Genomic DNA, 17,861 nt, shown 5'->3' on the forward strand with positions numbered 1-17,861 from the left:
TCATTTGCAGTAACTTATAAAACTATTTTCCACTGTTCACTTATATTTACATTCATTGCTTTCACTTGCTGTTTACACATTATTTACACATTATTTACATTTCCACTTGCACTATTTTACTCACCAGAAAGATCGTAGTCACTGTCTATCATTTTCATCGACAAATTAGCCAGTTCACGTTCCACAGCAGTCACTTAGCCCTTTACCCCTTTCCACACGAGGTATAGTAGGGGGTAGAGGTCACAGGGCCCTTTGAATGGGGATAAAAAGCGGCAGAATTGGACAGGCGCGAATCCGACGTGCTATCACCTTGAAAGATGACAGTAAACTGAATACAGTGTGGTGGCCTGCCTAGGGGGAGTGCAATGCTGCCAATGTCAGCCTGGTGGCAGCTGCTAATATATACACTATGAAATGATTGGCAGGAAATCTAGACAATACATAATAAATTAGGTAGTTCCAGGTGAATGTAAATATTACTTAGGCTTCTCCCTTTCTTTCTTATATATATTATTATTATGAGAATAGATTATACGGCATATTTCAAGGAGAAATAAACAGCGAAAATTAGCGAACGAGTGCACGTGAGGTGTTGTCAGGTGATAATTAGCCAATTCCAGGTGTATGGCGCTATCACTTACCTTATTTATTTTTTGTATATATTATTTGGTATAAGAATAGGGCATAGGGCTTATTTCAATGGATGAAATCAGTGGAAATTTCCAGGGAAGATTTACTTACTGTAGAATACAGTGTGGTGGCCTGCCTAGGGGGAGTGCAATGCTGCCAATGTCAGCCTGGTGACAGCTGCTAATATATACGCTATGAAATGATTGGCAGGAAATCTAGAAAATACATAATACATCAAGTAGTTCCAGGTGAATGTAAATATCACTTAGGCTTCTCCCTTCCTTTCTTATATATATTTTTATTACGAGAATAGATTATACGGTATATTTCAAGGGGAAATAAACAGCGAAAATTAGCAAACGAATGCACGTGAGGTGTTGTCAGGTGATAATTAGCCAATTCCAGGTGTATGGCACTATCACTTACCTTATTTCTTTTTTGTATATATTATTTGGTATAAGAATAGGTCATAGGGCTTATTTCAATGGATGAAATCAGTGGAAAATTCCAGGGAAGATTTACTTAGCGTAGCACGGTCGGGCAGGCGAGAGGAGAGGGTAATGGAGGGGAGGTAGGGAGGGGAGTCAAGAACTGGAAGAAATGGCTAAATTGTCAACAATGGATGGGATTACAGATGAGATTAGGAGTGCTGACTAGTGTTGGACATTGGCAGTACTGATAGATGATACAAGCCACCACTTGAAAGCCCGGGCGAATTCAAAATAACACAGAATCACAAAAGTGACGCCCTGCTAAATGATCCCTTGCTCCCAAGCGTCACGAAAGTGACGCCCTGCGGTTAAGGGGTTAACCTTGACCCTGAGAGAGCCTATTTTCGAATTCGTCCAATTTTGACCATATCTTGATACACTGAAACTTTCAAGTTGATAGCTCAAGCCATTCATGAGGTATTTTGTTTACTCAGACACGAAGCCAGCCAGCCAACCTCACAACTGAAAACATTACCACTCTGCTCACATACCACTCGCATTGTGAAGCGAGCGGGGTGGTAATGTTTTCAGCTGTGAGGTTGGCTGGCTGGCTTTGTGTGTGTTTGACATCTGAATTTGCGTCAAATCAGAAATGGAGGTGCAAAACTATGTGCCGAGGGAAAACTTTCCGGCTATGCGGGTGGTGAGATTCCATCATATGTATCTCAGTTCATTATGTCACAGTCAAGTGTCTGTGAAGCCAGTGATGAAAACTGGGGCAGAAGGGACGGCCAAACTTTAGTATTTGACTTTTTGTTAGTCCTGTGGGGTATGCAAACATGGTTCGTCCGGTGGGGTGTTACAACACCACAGTACAAAAATACATGTAGTATTACTAACATGTAAAATATATTCATAGTGCTGCTTCAACATATCTCTGTAATCACTAATGAAAAGATTAAATGCCTTGTAGGTGGTGTTTATTAATACAAAATAATAAAATACAATAAATTATAATATCAGTAAAAAAATAACAAATGGACTCATATCTCATTTGTCAGGTAAACACACACAGGAAAATACATTTTGTGATTTTTAAAATCAGTATAATGATAAACAATAAGCAAAAATAAGATTAAAAAAAATCTATATCACAGTATGATCTAAATGGTTAGTTTGATGGAGTGACTGGACACACCAAGGTGGGGGGGGAAGTGCCCCTCTCTCTCACTACATCAGAGGCAGGACTAAACGAATCAACATATGCACTCCCCTCACTGAATCAGGAGAGTACTGGAACGGAGAGAAATATTCGAATTACCGACTAGGAAATATGAGCTTTAAAAAAAAAATTGGGGTGCCAAATCACCCCACCTGACTAACAAAAGGTTAAGTTTTCCTCTCGAGTGAAGAGAATAGTTCCATCTGCTTTCATTCCAGATTCCCCAAATATCATGAAAGTGAACGTGGTATTAGAAGAGAAATCAATCTGAAATTTGCCGGAAGAAGCTTAGTTAAAAAGAGCATCTAGTGACATTACAGTCTATTAAATTTAAAGCAGTTTGAACTATTGAGAGACAGAGAGAGAGAGAGAGATGGAGGGCAACCGTTTCAATTGGTGCTGGAAAAAGACAGCAAAGTAGCCGACAGAGCCACAAAACAGCATGGCAATAGCTCTCCTTAATCATGTCGTCTGCACATGCAAGCACGCACACCCAAGCACACACACACACACACACACACACACACACACACACACACACACTGGTAGCCACAGAATCAATTATATTCATGGCATGGCAAACACACAAACATTTGCTCACAGCTCCTCAGAGCCTACCATTGATCCATAACGCAAGCACACTTAAATGCATCAAGCGATCTCTCTCTCGATCTCTCTCTCTCTCTCTCTCTCTCTCCTTCTTCTTCACACACACACACACACACACACACACACACACACACACACTCATAGGTACCGCTGCGGACATACCGAATTACTTTGTCACGACAGGTAACAAACTAGTGAGCAGCACATTAATTCACTCTTAAGAATCCAACTAATTTTTATAATAGTCTGAAGTTTTCACAGTAAAGACTGACTTTCTATATTCTAACCTTGCCGAAAATTGCCGTCTAATCGTCTTGAATACCGAGTAGTAACAACAAAGCAACACAAGAATATGAGGCTAGTCATGAACCACTGCAACGGAAAGGATGTACACACGTTTCAGTGTATTTTTCTGCTAATGTGCTATGTCAAATAACACACAAAAGGACGAAGCAAAGGCCAAGTTACAGTGAAGAGTGCATAGTATGGCGTGATATTATTGTGTGTGTAACCACATTGGCGAACAATACGAACTTCGTAATTCTAACAGCACATAACTTAATCCTATATTTGAAGGAGAGTCAATGTTGTGATCTAATTTGTAGTTTAATTAGGATCAGCACGCTTCCATGTACGACTAAACGTTTAGAAGTTCAATGCAAGAGCTCAAAATCATATGTATGGTTTTCACACAGTGATGGACAATAAGACTTGCTTTTTTTTTTCTTCCCTTTTATCTTCCTTCCACACTTTTCAGTTTAATGGCCTAACCCCCCTTCCCGACACCCACGACATTCAGAGAAATTGCCTTTTGCCACTCACAATTTGTCAGAGGTCAGGATTGCTGGAGAGAGAGAGAGAGAGAGAGAGAGAGAGAGAGAGAGAGAGAGAGAGAGAGAGAGAGAGAGAGAGAGAGAGAATGAATGCAAAGGATGAAGAGAGTGTGGGAGTTTATGCGAAGTTTGTGGAGGGGATAAGTTGAGCACAAAAACTGAAAAAGAGAAAATTAATAGAAACAGTAAATGAAAACAACGAGGACCTGAATGATGAGAGAGGGGAAGTGAAATGGAAAACAGAGGAATGGAAGGAATGGAGAAGGATGCTTCCTCATTCATCACCTTGTACCAGAGCTTCCCTCACCAACACTTCTCTCTCTCTCTCTCTCTCTCTCTCTCTCTCTCTCTCTCTCCACGGCACAGCGATACAAACGTCTCTCAACTCTCCCCTATCCTTGGAACGGGTGATGGTGAAGTGGAATGCAGGAAAGGGGCAAGTTAAGTCTTCTGAGTTATACCTTTAGTTACCTGATTTTAAGCACAGTCAATACCCATTTCCCTCCTGAACCAATAATGTATATATATATATATATATATATATATATATATATATATATATATATATACTCAGGAAAAAGAAGGAAGTTATAGAGTCCTCACGTATGTTCTTCCTGCAGTACTATATCTCAGATACGAAAGGATAACGTGCTTAAGTTTTTTTTTTTTTTTCAAACCTATGGTTACTACAGTCGGTAATTAGAATAGCTCCATATGATTCGGTGAATACGTAAAATTCGAACAATCCGAGACAGGAATTATTTCAGTGAAAACACTGAAATTATTTCACTATTGTATACTCAAATCATTTAAATTGTCATTTCTCCATCCTGAATGCTGAGTTGTAGCAAAAGCTTAACAAACAAGATGATGCAGGTCATAAAGAAGTGCTATAGGTAAGACGTGAGGCCGTAGCATTGTCTTTTTGTCTGGCACTCAGCTGCGTGAAATACGCTGGAAAAGGACTAAGATTTAGGCCAATTTAAAGTGAAGAACTAAATTGTTTTCATTCTAACTTAGCTCAGATGTTCATCCTTTTGCAGCTTATTTCGTGCAATTCAGTGGAAGAATGTGACTATAAATGAGCTCTATATCCTAGCAAAAGAACTCCATCGCTAGCATTATGATCTGATGTTATTCTCATGTTAAAACTCATTGTCCAAGATGGAGAAATGACAGTTTTAGACAGGGTAGAGTAAAGAGTGTATGGAGTTATAAACCAGCCAATCCATTGTTTGTTTGTTTGTTTTTTTATTTAATAGTCTTGCTTGAGGAAGAGAAGACGGAGGGGGGTGCAAGGAACAGTGTGGTGGAATGAAGAGGTCAGACAGGCTGTGGCACAAAAGAAGAAAGCATACAATGAATGGATGAGAAATAGGGGCGAGGAAGAAGTTGAGAGGCGGAAGAGAGAGTTATATGTAGAAAGGAAGAGAGAGGTGAAAAGATTAGTAAGAGAGAGTAAGAAGAGAGTGGATGAGGAATTTGGAAGGAATTTGAGTGTAAAGTGGAGGGACTGTAAGAAAATGTTCTGGAAAGAGGTGAAGAGAGTAAGACAGGGTGGAAGTGAGGTTAGCAGGGGAGTGAAAGATAAAAATGGTAGATTACTAGTGGAGAAGGAAGAAAAAGTGAGCAGATGGAGAGAACACTTTAAGGAATTGTTGAACATACAGGATGGAAGTAATGCGAGTATAAGTGGCTGGGGAATGGCTGGGAGAAGGAGGGAGGTGAGAAGACAGGAAGAAATTGTAAGGATAGAAGTTGTGGAAGCAATGAAGAAAGTTAAATCGGGGAAAGCCCCAGGAATTGATGGAGTGTGTGGTGAAATGCTAAAGCATGGGGGAGAGATAGTAGTAGAATGGATGTGGAAGATGTGCAGATTGGCCTGGGAGGAAGGTAGAGTCCCGGAGGATTGGAAGTCAGGTATAATTATTCCCTTGTACAAAGGAAAAGGGGAAAAAGAAGTGTGTGGTAATCATAGGGGCATTTGTCTTCTTAGTATAATAGGAAAAGTGTATGGTAGGATACTTATTGACAGAGTTAGAGAAAGAACAGAGGATTTAGGTGGAGAAGAACAGGGAGGCTTTAGGAAGGGAAGAGGTTGTGTAGATCAGATATTCATTCTTAGATCTTTAGTTGAAAAGTTTCTAGAGAAGGGAAAGAAGTTGTATGCGGCTTTCATGGATTTGGAGAAAGCATACGACAGAGTGGATAGACAAGGATTGTGGAAAGTATTAAGAAAATATGGAGTAGATGGGAGTATGTATGATGGTGCTAAGGCTGCAGTGCGTGTGGATGGTGAACTAAGTGAATTTTTCTCTTTGAAAGTTGGGTTGAAACAGGGATGTGTCATGTCTCCATGGTTGTTCAATCTGTTCATGGATGGGGTAAAAAAAGAGATACAAGGTAGGGTAGTGGATGTTGGTTTGGCCCTGGTGAGAGAGGATAGTGTTTGGAAACTCCCTGTACTGTTGTTTGCAGATGATACTGTGTTGTTGAGTGAAGACTAAGGGGAGCTGCAAGGCATGGTGGATGAGTCTGGGAGAGTGTGCAAGAAACGGAATCTAAAGGTGAATGTAGGGAAGAGCAAAGTGATGGTCTTTGAGAGAACTGAAGTCAGTGAATGTACAGTGAGGTTGGATGGTGAGGAATTGGAAAATGTGAGTACGTTTAAATACTTGGGTAGTGTGATGAGTAAGGATGGAGGTTTGGAGGGTGAAGTGCTTGAAAGGGTACAGCAGGGAAGAAAGGTAGCTGGTTCTTTGAAAGCAGTGATAAGAAACAGGGAAGTGAGCATGGAAGTGAAAAAGTTACTACATGACAGTATTGTGATACCAACTCTAACGTATGGAAGTGAACCTTGGACGTTGTTGGAAGGACACAAGTCAAGAGTGAGAGCAGTGGAAATGAGTTATTTAAGAGGAGCCTGTGGAGTCACATGGAGAGACAGGCTGACGAATGAGGATATAAAGGAGCGTTGTGGTGTGGATGTGGATGTGATAGGAAGTGCTATGAGGAACACAGTGAGGTGGTTTGGCCATGTGGAGAGGATGGAGGGTGAAAGACTGACGAAGAGAGTGTATGTGAGTGAGGTGGAGGGGGTAAGAGGGAGGGGGAGGCCGAGGATGAGATGGAGGGATGGGGTGGAGAGGTATATGAGAGAGGGGTGTGTGAGTTGGGAGCAGGGCAGTGAAATGGCGGGGGACAGGACAACGTGGAGGCGATTTGTTTGTGGCCACCCCAAACTGGATTGAGGCGTCTGGCAATAGATAGATAGTCTTGCTCCACATGATTCTATTCAAATCTGGATAACACACAGTCAGTGAAGGGATTATAATGAAGATTATGTGTAATCATTCCAATTCAAAAAATCTCCTCTAAGCTGTATGAAATAGCCGTCACATAGGAAGAGTAAAATAGAAATGTACGGCATCGTAGTGGAAGGTATAAATGATCCGCTGGCAAAATTTGGAAGTACAGATGTGTAGACGTGTGATGTAATTCACAGTGTCAGTGCTAAGACAGACTTAATTAAACTCTATTTCAATCGGATGCTGCTGGAGATAGATGCCTTCACGTGGTGGCACTGATATAACCGAGCGTGTACTCTGCCTGGTTATATTCACTTCCCTTACTTACCTCCCTTCCTCTGAAAGGAAGCTCGTGGACTGCCGGAGAGGGACAACTTTAGAAAGCAGTCTACCCGGTTCACGTTTCAGGTGACTGGGGTTACTACAACAACAAAAACAACAACAACAACAACAACTACTACTACTACTGCCACCGCTTTTTTTTTTTTTTTTCATAAAATCACCTCCATCCATTGGGGAATTATATTGTGAAGATCAAAACCAACCTTCCTAATACAGTTCACCATTTGGAGTTGTAATGTGAAGGTTAACATTAACCCTCATTTTACAGTCCGTTGGTCCCAAGCACGCCAACGGCTGAGGTTACAACCATGTATTATTAGCCTACTATTATTACTTTATTTTATATTTATTAATATTACAGTGTAAATAAAGAGGAGTTTGTGGTGAAGTGCTTAGGTATGGGGGTGAGATTGTTGTGGAGTGGATATGGAAGTTGTGTAGATTGGCTTGGGAAGAGGGAAGGGTTCCAGAGGACTGGAAATCAGGTATAATTGTTCCTCTGTATAAAGGAAAAGGGGAGAGAGAAGTATGTGGTAACCATAGGGATATTTGCCTTAGTGTGACTGGTAAAATATATGGTAGAATACTCATTGATAGGGTTAGGCATATGACAGAGGAGCTAGTTGGAGAAGAACAAGGGGGATTTAGGAAGGGAAAAGGGTGTGTAGACCAGATATTTGTTCTAAGATGTTTAGTGGAGAAGTATCTAGAGAAGGGAAGGAAAGTGTATGCTGCCTTCATGGACTTGGAGAAAGCTTATGACAGAATAGATAGGCAAGGTATGTGGAAGGTATTAAGAATATATGGAGTGGAGGGGAAATTGTTGAGTGCTGTGAAGAGTATATATGAGGGAGCTAGGGCTACGGTGCGAGTGGATGGTGAGCTGAGTGAGTTCTTTGATCTCAATGTGGGACTGAAACAGGGGTGTGTAATGTCTCCATGGCTGTTTAATATATATATGGTTGGGGTTGTGAAGGAGGTGCAAGGTAGGGCAGTGGATGTGGGGGTGGCCCTAATGAATGAGGGTGAGATTTGGAAGCTTCCGGGTTGTTTGCTGATGATACAGTATTGTTGAGTGAAGATGAATGGGAGTTGTAAGGTTTGGTGAATGAATTTGGGACAGTGTGTAGGAGGAGGAAGCTGAAAGTTAATGTAAACAAAAGTAAAGTTATGGTGTTTGAGAGGAATGAAGTCACAGAGTGTGCAGTGAGGTTGGATGGTGAGGATATGGAGAATGTGAGTGCATTCAAGTACTTGGGTAGTGTGATGAGTAAGGATGGAACTTTGGGGGATGAAGTACGTGAAAGGGTACAGCAGGGAAGGAAGGTTGTTGGTACACTGAAAGCAGTGATGAGAAATAGGGAGGTGCGTATGGAAGTTAAGAAGTCACTGCATGATGGTATTGTGATTCCTACCCTGACGTATGGAAGCGGGGCGTGGACCTTGCAAGAGGGGAACAAGTCAAGAGTGAGAGCAGTGGAAATGAGTTACTTGAGAGGAGCATGTGGAGTGACGTGGAGGGACAGGTTGACGAATGAAGAAGCGAAGGAACGTTGTGGGGTAGATGTGGATGTGGTTGAAAGGATTAGGAGAAATACACTGAGGTGGTTTGGACATGTGGAGAGGATGGAGAATGAAAGACTGACTTAGAGGGTGTATGTAGGTGAGGTGGAGGGAGGGAGAGGGAGGGGTAGACCGAGGATGAGGTGGAGGGATGGAGTTGAGAGGTATATGAGGGAGGGGGGGGTGAGTTGGGGGGAGGGGAGTCAAATGGTGGGTGACAGAGTGACTTGGAGGCGTTTTGTCTGCGGCCACCCTTTGCGGGATTAGGGTGTCGGGCGATAGATAGATAGATAGATAGTAAATAAAGACATCAAACTATTGGAGTCGCTGATCTATGCGACTCTTGACAACAGTAGCTTCGTTATCCATACCCCCTACTACTATTACTACTACTACTACCACTACTACTACAACTACTACTACTATTACTACTACTACAGTTGCTATTGATACTACTACTACTACTATTTCATGCGAATAACGTCGTGTCTTCTAGTTTGTTCTAGTTGGCAGACATCCTAAGAAAATCTTGAATGAATAGGTATGTGTATTTTTGCCTGTAATACTCGCCTACTCGTCCGGTTCACTTGTCCCAGTACATCTTTCCCTTTGTTTGATTTGCGATTCTCCTACTCTTCCCAGTATTGCTCACCTCACCCATCTAAACTGACTCTCTCTCTCTCTCTCTCTCTCTCTCTCTCTCTCTCTCTCTCTCTCTCTCTCCTTTTCTTATTTGTCGATTTCTCTAAGTTATGTGAGTCTCATTTTCTCGTTTTATATATTTTTTTCTATTTTGATTTAGATCTTAAATAGTTTATGTTGTGAATTACACAATGTACTTATCCTTTGATTCTCCTTATCTCTTATATCTCCTCTCTCAGCCATTTCTGACCATTTCTTAATCTCCATCTAGAATCATATAAACAAATCCATCCTCTGGTATACTTTTTCATCTAAGTTCGCATCTCTCTCTTTCATGTTTTCTTTCTCTCCTATTCTTTTCTTCACTACCTTTCTTCTCTCTCTCTCTCTCTCTCTCTCTTTCTCTCTCTCTCTGCATATTATAATCGTCCTACATATTTTCCTTCTTTATTTTGTCTCTTTCTCTCCAATTTTCCTCCCTATTCAAATCCCTTCCTTACCCTCCATCCCATTCTTCCTCTTCCCTCTCGTTTCCATCTCCCTACCTCCCTCTTCCTTCATATCAGTTTATTCTCACCTTCTCCTTTCACCACTGCTTAATCTCCAGCTGATGGCCATATAAACCAATCAATCCTCTGGTATAATCTGTCGAATATCACCACCATCAAAATATATCTTTTTTATATCTCCTCTCCTAGTCTTCCAATCTACATCCCTCCTTCCTTATCTCTCTTATTAATCTCTCCTCTCCTTCCTCCCCCTCTTTCCCTATCTCCTTTATCTCTCCTCTCCCTCTTTTCCTTTCATCTTTCTTCCCTTGGATCCTAACTATCTATCCTCCTTCTCATCTTCTCTCTTTTAATCTCCCTCTCCATTTCTTCTCTCACTGCTGCGTAATCTTCATACGAATGAATTTAATCTAACACATATATAATAAAAACCAAAATAAATCGTATAAAGCAATACATCCCCTGGTTTACTCGTTTCGATTCAGTTTCCATCATAATTACTGCAATTGTTTATCGCCCCCTGCATCACCTTCCCCGTCCATCTGAATTGTCATCTATTTTTACCTCTTCCCTTCTGTACATATGTAAATGAGTTCCATAATCTTGAATAAGTTTTCTTAATTAGGGTCGACAGCTGACGTATATGGAATAGTTACTGACTACTCAGGGTCTCTTTCATATGCTGATGTCCCCTATATTATTTTCTGCCTCGACTGACAATCAGCAGGTGATGAGTGCAGGTTTGTAATGTAGAAAGGCATTACATATCTGCAGTCGATGGTGTTCTCTTGGTCGAGGTATTTTTATCATTACTGTATGTTTAGCTATTAGTCTTCCTGGGATTTAGGTTAGGTTAGCGATTGATCGTTAGGTTATTAGTTTTAGGGTCTTTAGGTTATTTAGTCATTTTTCCCGCTAATAAATAATGTAAGATAAAAAAAATAATAAAAAAAAATGCAAATAAAAATACAAAAAACAAAACAAATAAAAATTATTATATATATATGTACGTATGTCTGTGTGTATGAAAGTGGGTATATGTATGGATGTGTGTGTGTATGTATGTATGTATGTATGTATGTATATATATATATATATATATATATATATATATATATATATATATATATATATCTTTTTATATATCTATCTATATATATATATATATGTTTGTATATGACTATGTATATAGATATATTTGCCTTAATGACCAGCGACTTCGGCCGCAATGGTCGATAGGGAAAAAAAAAAAAATCTCCCCACACTCCCAGAAATTTTCTTCTCATCTCCTTTTCCGGGTTCTGTATCTTTCCTCCCCCTCTCTCTCTCCCTCTCCCCTGTCTCTTTCCTTCTCCCTCCTTCTCTCTTCTTTCCTATCTCTCCTCTCACCATCTCTTAATCTCGATCTGACAGCCATATTTTCCAATCCATCCTCTGGTATACTCATTTCACTTCCGTCATCATTCTTCACACAGTCCATTTTCTCACAACTGTTCAATTTGCTCGTGTGAGAGAGGGAGGGGAGGGAGGTGGGGAATGAAGGATGGGAGGGAGAAAGAGACGTGGGCATAGGAGAGTGGAGAGGGAGAAGAGGAAGAGGTAAGAGTTTGTGTGTGTGTGTGTGTGTGTGTGTGTGTGTGTATGTGTGTGTTTAATGTGGCTCACGTTACTCCTGTTTAGTTGACTGTATTCTATGTGATGACGTTTTTATTGTTGTATCCTTGATACCGTCAGGCGATTTTATTCAGCTTAGGGGACGTCTCTCACAATGAAGGATTAGAAACTATTTGATTATTATATTTCCCATAAAATACCTTCTTTTATATCATTCTTCCTTCTTCATGATGATCATACATCACTAAGAAAATATCCTAGACTCTCTCTCTCTCTCTCTCTCTCTCTCTCTCTCTCTCCTCTTTCGTTTTCTCATTTTTACTTCTGCCAAAACTGTTGGAGGAGGTTATGTATGCACCTATGTCTGTTTGTTTGTTTGTCCACACGATATCTCCAAAAGTTCTCAACGATTTTCAATGAAATTTTATGGGAGGGTGGGCCCTGGGCAAAGAAAGAATTGATTACATTTTGTGGCGGATCCGGATCCGAATCCGGCATTGGCGGAAGTATGCATCCTCTAAGTGCTTTCTAGTTTGTTATATACTTTCGCTTTTAATTTCTTCCATGTCATAGCATTGTCATCTGTTGTTCTACCACCTCTTTCTACTCCACCAGCTCTTCCTGAATCTACATGCATCTACTGGCATCTTTACATTCTTCTCTGTGTTATCTTTCTCCATCCCTTCCTTCCACTTGAATATCCCCTCATCCGGCTTGCTACTCTCTCTCTCTCTCTCTCTCTCTCTCTCTTATTTAGTTACTAATTTATTAAGTATTTCTCTCACATATTCTTCCTTTTCTCAAGATACCACTTCCTTTATTCCCTTCACATCTGTCTTCCCTCCATATATATGCCCTTCTGCACTTTTTACCACTTCATAGCTTTATCAGCTGTGTTTGTATCTCTTTCCACTCCACTTCCGTTCCTCTTTTTTCTACATCTCCTGACATCTTTCTAATTCCTATATTTATTTTTTTCCCTGGATTTCTGCCTTCCATTAACCCCTCCTGAGCCATTTTTTTATAACCAACAATGTAAACTGTACCTCAGATGAGGTTTGCAGTGTGGCCTTTGCAGACCTTTACTGCCCTCGTATGAGGTCTGCAGCTTGGCAAGGGATAACAATATGCCTCACCTCACCTCTTTCCTTCTCATTTCATTTACAATTTTCCACAATTTTCCACACAATCTCCTTTCATTCCACATTCAATTTCCAGTATGTTCTTCCCCCTCTCGCCTTCGTCCTGCTCAAGCCTCGAGCTATTTCCATATGTCTGTGACGTTTTGTATTGGATAATAGTAATTTCATGGATATTTTTTTCTTGTCCGGGTTTATATTTGCTTTTGATCTGGCCTTGCACTTCTTTAACCCTCTCTGTGGCCATTTCTAATTAATCTTTTTTTTTTTTTTTCTGTGGTACTTTTCTGCGGATTTCCTCCATATTGTTACCATGGGTTTGTTTTTCCAGCTTCTTATATTATTCTGTTTTGGTCGCTGTTATTATTTTATTGTCAGGGCCGGATTAAATCTGCTGTGGTGTGGTAGGCAACGCCGACGGTTGGCCTGCAACACATAGATCTCTTTTTTTCTGTTATGTCCAGTGAAATTTCGGCATGACCTGTAATGGCGTTTTTTGATGGCCTGATGGGTGATGGGCCTTATTTGGACAACCAAAGCGTATATTTATTCCGCTCTCAAAGTCTGGATGGCCTGTGACAGGCCGTGACCTGGTAGGCAGTTGCCCATTTTGCTTACACCTGGTAGTCCGGCCCTGCTGATTGTCCATCTCCTACTTTTCACCTGGCACTGTTCCTTGCAATGGCTTCTTTCCTTAACTACACCTGGTAATCCGGCCCTGCTGATTGTCCATCTCTTACTCTTCACCTGGCACTGTCCCTTGCAATGGCTTCTTTCCTTAATGCACATAATCCATGTTTTAATGATCTGATTTCTGCGTTTTTGTTTGTCTGTTATCGTAACAGCAAATGCGGTCCAACACAGAGCAATTTTTGTTGAAGCAAGGTACCGTAAAATGCTCTAACTTGAAGAATAAAACAATTTCCAATCCAATCGGGCCACCGGTTCCCGAGTTATGACTCATTTCTGCCCTCTTGTTTCAACTTTAATATTTGCTTTTAGTGGAAGGGATGGATTCGTTCTTGGTCCGGAACTGAAATCACCAGCATGACAGAAGAGAGAAGGATGACTTGCTTGCTGTATTTTAACTCTCTCGCCCCTCTTCCCTCCCTTCTTATACTCCTAAAATGATATACAATAATCCTATAATAATAGCAAACACTACTATCCTCTCTCTCTCTCTCTCTCTCTCTCTCTTCTCAATCTCTCAATGGGTGTCCCAGCAGGACAAAACTAAAGGAAATACCTCCTTCCATCTCGCTCATGGCACGAGTAATTTGAATTTCTGTTACTTTTCGACTAAAAATAGGAATTGACTTGACATCGAGCAGTGGCCGCCAATGTCCGCCTCTAAGGAGTTATTAAGGAATAATTTTCCTGTTTGTCTCACATCAAGAGAATGTTGCACAGTTACCTCGTTCCAATTTAGCTCGCTTGTGATCACATCCTTTAAGTATTTTCTTTTTTAATCAGATCCATGCAATTTTATTTTGCTGATAGAGTTAGTATATTCACTTGTAACTCCCTCGTGATCGGGATAACTCTTGCATTGAATTTTGTTCCTCTTAACGCCAAACTATTTTAGTTTGATGTGCGAGTCATGGGGGGGCAGTAGACCATTAATACTGACACCGTTAGCCCTCCTTCATGATCGGGACAGCTGTAGTATTCTGTTCCAGTTAATACCAAATGATAAATATTCAGCTGTAAGACAATGAAGCTTAATAGAGTTCATTTCTGTTTTCGAACTGAATTCCTTATCTTACTCATCTCCTTTTTTTCTTAACATAATCTCGTATCCTTTCTCTCTTCATAATTTCTTCCTTCTCTTTGCTTTCCCACTATTCCCCTTTTACCCCATCATCCGGATAACGTCTTTATATTTTGCTCTTCATACATCCTGACGATTTCATTCAACCTGAGAGACTTTTCGAACTGAATAGGTATATATGTCCTTAAGTAACATTTTATATTCGAATGGTGTTTTCCTGGCCTTATAAAATCACCTGGAGGTACTGAGAAAAAAAAATATGTATTTAATACGCTAGCTAACTCAAGCCTTTTGAAAGTACTGTTTCCACCTTTAAATCTATTTGTTGTTAAGTGTCATTTTATTTAATGTTTTCATTTTCCTATGGAGCAGTGAATGAGCAAAAAATTAATAAAATTGCGAACGACAAGAGAAGAAAGAAAGAATATGTGGCAGAGGAATTGAAAAACGGTACAAGTAGGTAGGGGGAGGAAGGAGGAAAAAAATGACGCACAGGATAAAATGGGGTAGAAGAGAGAGAGAGAGAGAGAGAGAGAGAGAGAGAGAGAGAGAGAGAGAGAGAGAGAGAGAGAGAGAGAGAGAATAAAGAACAAAACAGAATCAAAGGACACCTATGATAGCCACACCCTCTCTAGCAATATTGTGTGGGGAAAGAAAAACCGGCAATTGCTCGGTAGAGGAGGCGGCGGAACAAACCCCGGGAGTCTGTCCATCTATAAACTCTGGTCTGTATGAAGGTCTACTGCAAAAAAAAAAAAAAAAAAAAAAAATGCCCTACTTAAATATTTGGCGTTTTTCCCTCTGGGGCAGGCTCCTCGCGAGGGGTGACCGTCAGGAGGCCTTCCCTGCCTAAAATGTGACCGGAATGATCCTCGGTTAAAACCCAAGGCCGTGCAAAAAGGCTCTTATCAGGACCTCCGGGAACAACTCCGTCCCATGGGAGGTGGCAATGGGGGATCTCACCCTGCCTAAAATGTAGCCCCACTAAAGAACTTCATAAATCAAGATTTATCTAAAACAGCCATAGGGGACAAAACAATAGCCTCATTTAATTGAAGGAAAACTAAATGTATCCATCTTACTATTTAACAGATATTGCATGATTCCTGTGTTACCTTCAATTTAGCATATACTCCTGTCTCTAAAAAAGACTTAATTTATTGGTATTTCCCTTAAGAGTGCCATCTGTTTGACCTCTCATTTTATTGTATATCACTTGGAAAAACCGCCTTAGAACAACTTGAGTTATTTTACAGAGTCAGTAACTTCGCTGAAGAACATTTACCTATAATCTACAATAGTCATGTGAGCTCTCAGCTCGAATATTGCTCACCTTTGTGAAATGGATGAGAGGAGGTTGCACTAAAACGACTGAACAAAATTTTAAAAAACAAACTTATAAGAATCGTTAATAACCCAGCAATTATAAATGAACTATCTTTCCTACAAGTAAGAAAGAAATGTTGCCTCCTTTCCATTATTTTACATATACTTTACAGTAAATACTCGGATAAACGTGCATCCATTGTGCCACCTGTCCACACTTTCAGCCGAGCTACACGGGCATTTGGTTGCGCTCATGACTTGACTGTTGCACTGCCATAATGCAAAACTTTTGCCTGTTAAAATACCTTAAATTCCAGAACAGTTTTTCTTTGGATTTCGCGCCCCCAGGTTAGTTTCCCCCTCATACATCAACCCATAGCAATTTATGTCCAATTGTTACAAATTTCATGTGAATAGAGGACACCTTTGATTCTTGTGCATGGATTTTGTTTTCCTGTACAATCAAATTGATTGTTTTTCCTTCCTCCGTTCATCATCTGAAAAAAAAAAGGAAAATGTCATGCAAATATATATATATATATATATATATATATATATATATATATATATATATATATATATATATATATATATATATGTAACTTGCAATACTTTGGTGATAGAAACTCCGTGTACAAACAGCTAGATAAGGAGTTTATTACAAGCTCACAGTAAAATAGTCTGCCCAACTAGGCTGCCTGATATGAACTGATGCAATAACGCCGTCTTCAGGCGTGGGAAAGCGTGCTGATCTAGCAAGTTTAGTTGGGGGCATGTATGCACTGGGGGGGAACATATATACATCGGGGGTAGACATATTGTGGAGGGGGTACACTACTCCCCTGGGTAGCTGAGATGGTGTCTCCTGACACCAGGAGGGAAACGGTGTTTCATTATAGGAGTAAGGCAGGACCGGGAGGTTTGTACAAGGGATAAGTATGATACAGGGGCAGTAGGGGAGACATGGCCATGTTGAGGGGAGGGAATTAGAAGGATATATACATATAAGATATACAAGGATTAAGACATAATGGCAATTACACAATAATAGTTTGATACATGATAAACAAGGAGTAGATATGAGAGTTCTAATGTTGTTCTTCCTTCATTTTTTTTTTTTTGTACTTTCTGTAGGATACACTGGCACTCAGCAATGCATTAAAGAAATACCATCATTTTCTAGTAGGCAGCGTTCTGTTCACAGGTTGGTTAATTGTCAGATGGCATTGGGAGTCACTGAATGTGAGGGCACTAAGTATGGGGAGTTTCTACGTTGTGTGTAGGGCATACTATGCCTGTAGCGACTTTGATTTCCTGGAGTCGACATTCCATTTTTCTGACACAACAATGCACTGCTCATATGATGAGTAGAAAACCTATGAAGGCGATAACCACAGGGGGAAACACAACTGTTGGATGAACCCATGAACGGCTGAAGGCCAGAGAAAATTGATCCATAATGAAATCACTGTCATTGAGGAAGGTGAGCATGTGCAAGTTAGGGGAGGTGATGGTAATGTTGGCAGATGATAGGGTTGAAGGCATGTCGATTGGTTGAAAGATGTCATAGGAATGTTTACGAACAGCCTGGTGATAGCGAGTGGCGTAAGTGATGACGGACTCTGATTTGACGGTACAATAGTCAGGTGCTTTGTAGGGACCACTAGCGGGGACGGAGCGAACGGAAGAACCAGGACACATGATTGTGACAGAGATGGGAACAGCAAAGAAGAAGTACTGAACATGGTTGAGGTGAGCATGGTGGACCGGGAGGTCAGGAGCTGGGACAAAAGAACAGGCCGAGTAGATTGAATGGTTGCGAACTAGAGCAGACTCACAGGATGTGGCACTGCTAGGGAAGATAGCGAAAAGGTGGGCAGCACAGAGACGAGAGGTCGGAGTAAGGGAGGAACATTTCTGGA

This window comes from Coenobita brevimanus, chromosome 5 (genome assembly GCF_032717465.1).
Source record: "Coenobita brevimanus isolate Jiangsu-jjx chromosome 5, ASM3271746v2, whole genome shotgun sequence".
Classification (NCBI taxonomy): domain Eukaryota; kingdom Metazoa; phylum Arthropoda; class Malacostraca; order Decapoda; family Coenobitidae; genus Coenobita; species Coenobita brevimanus.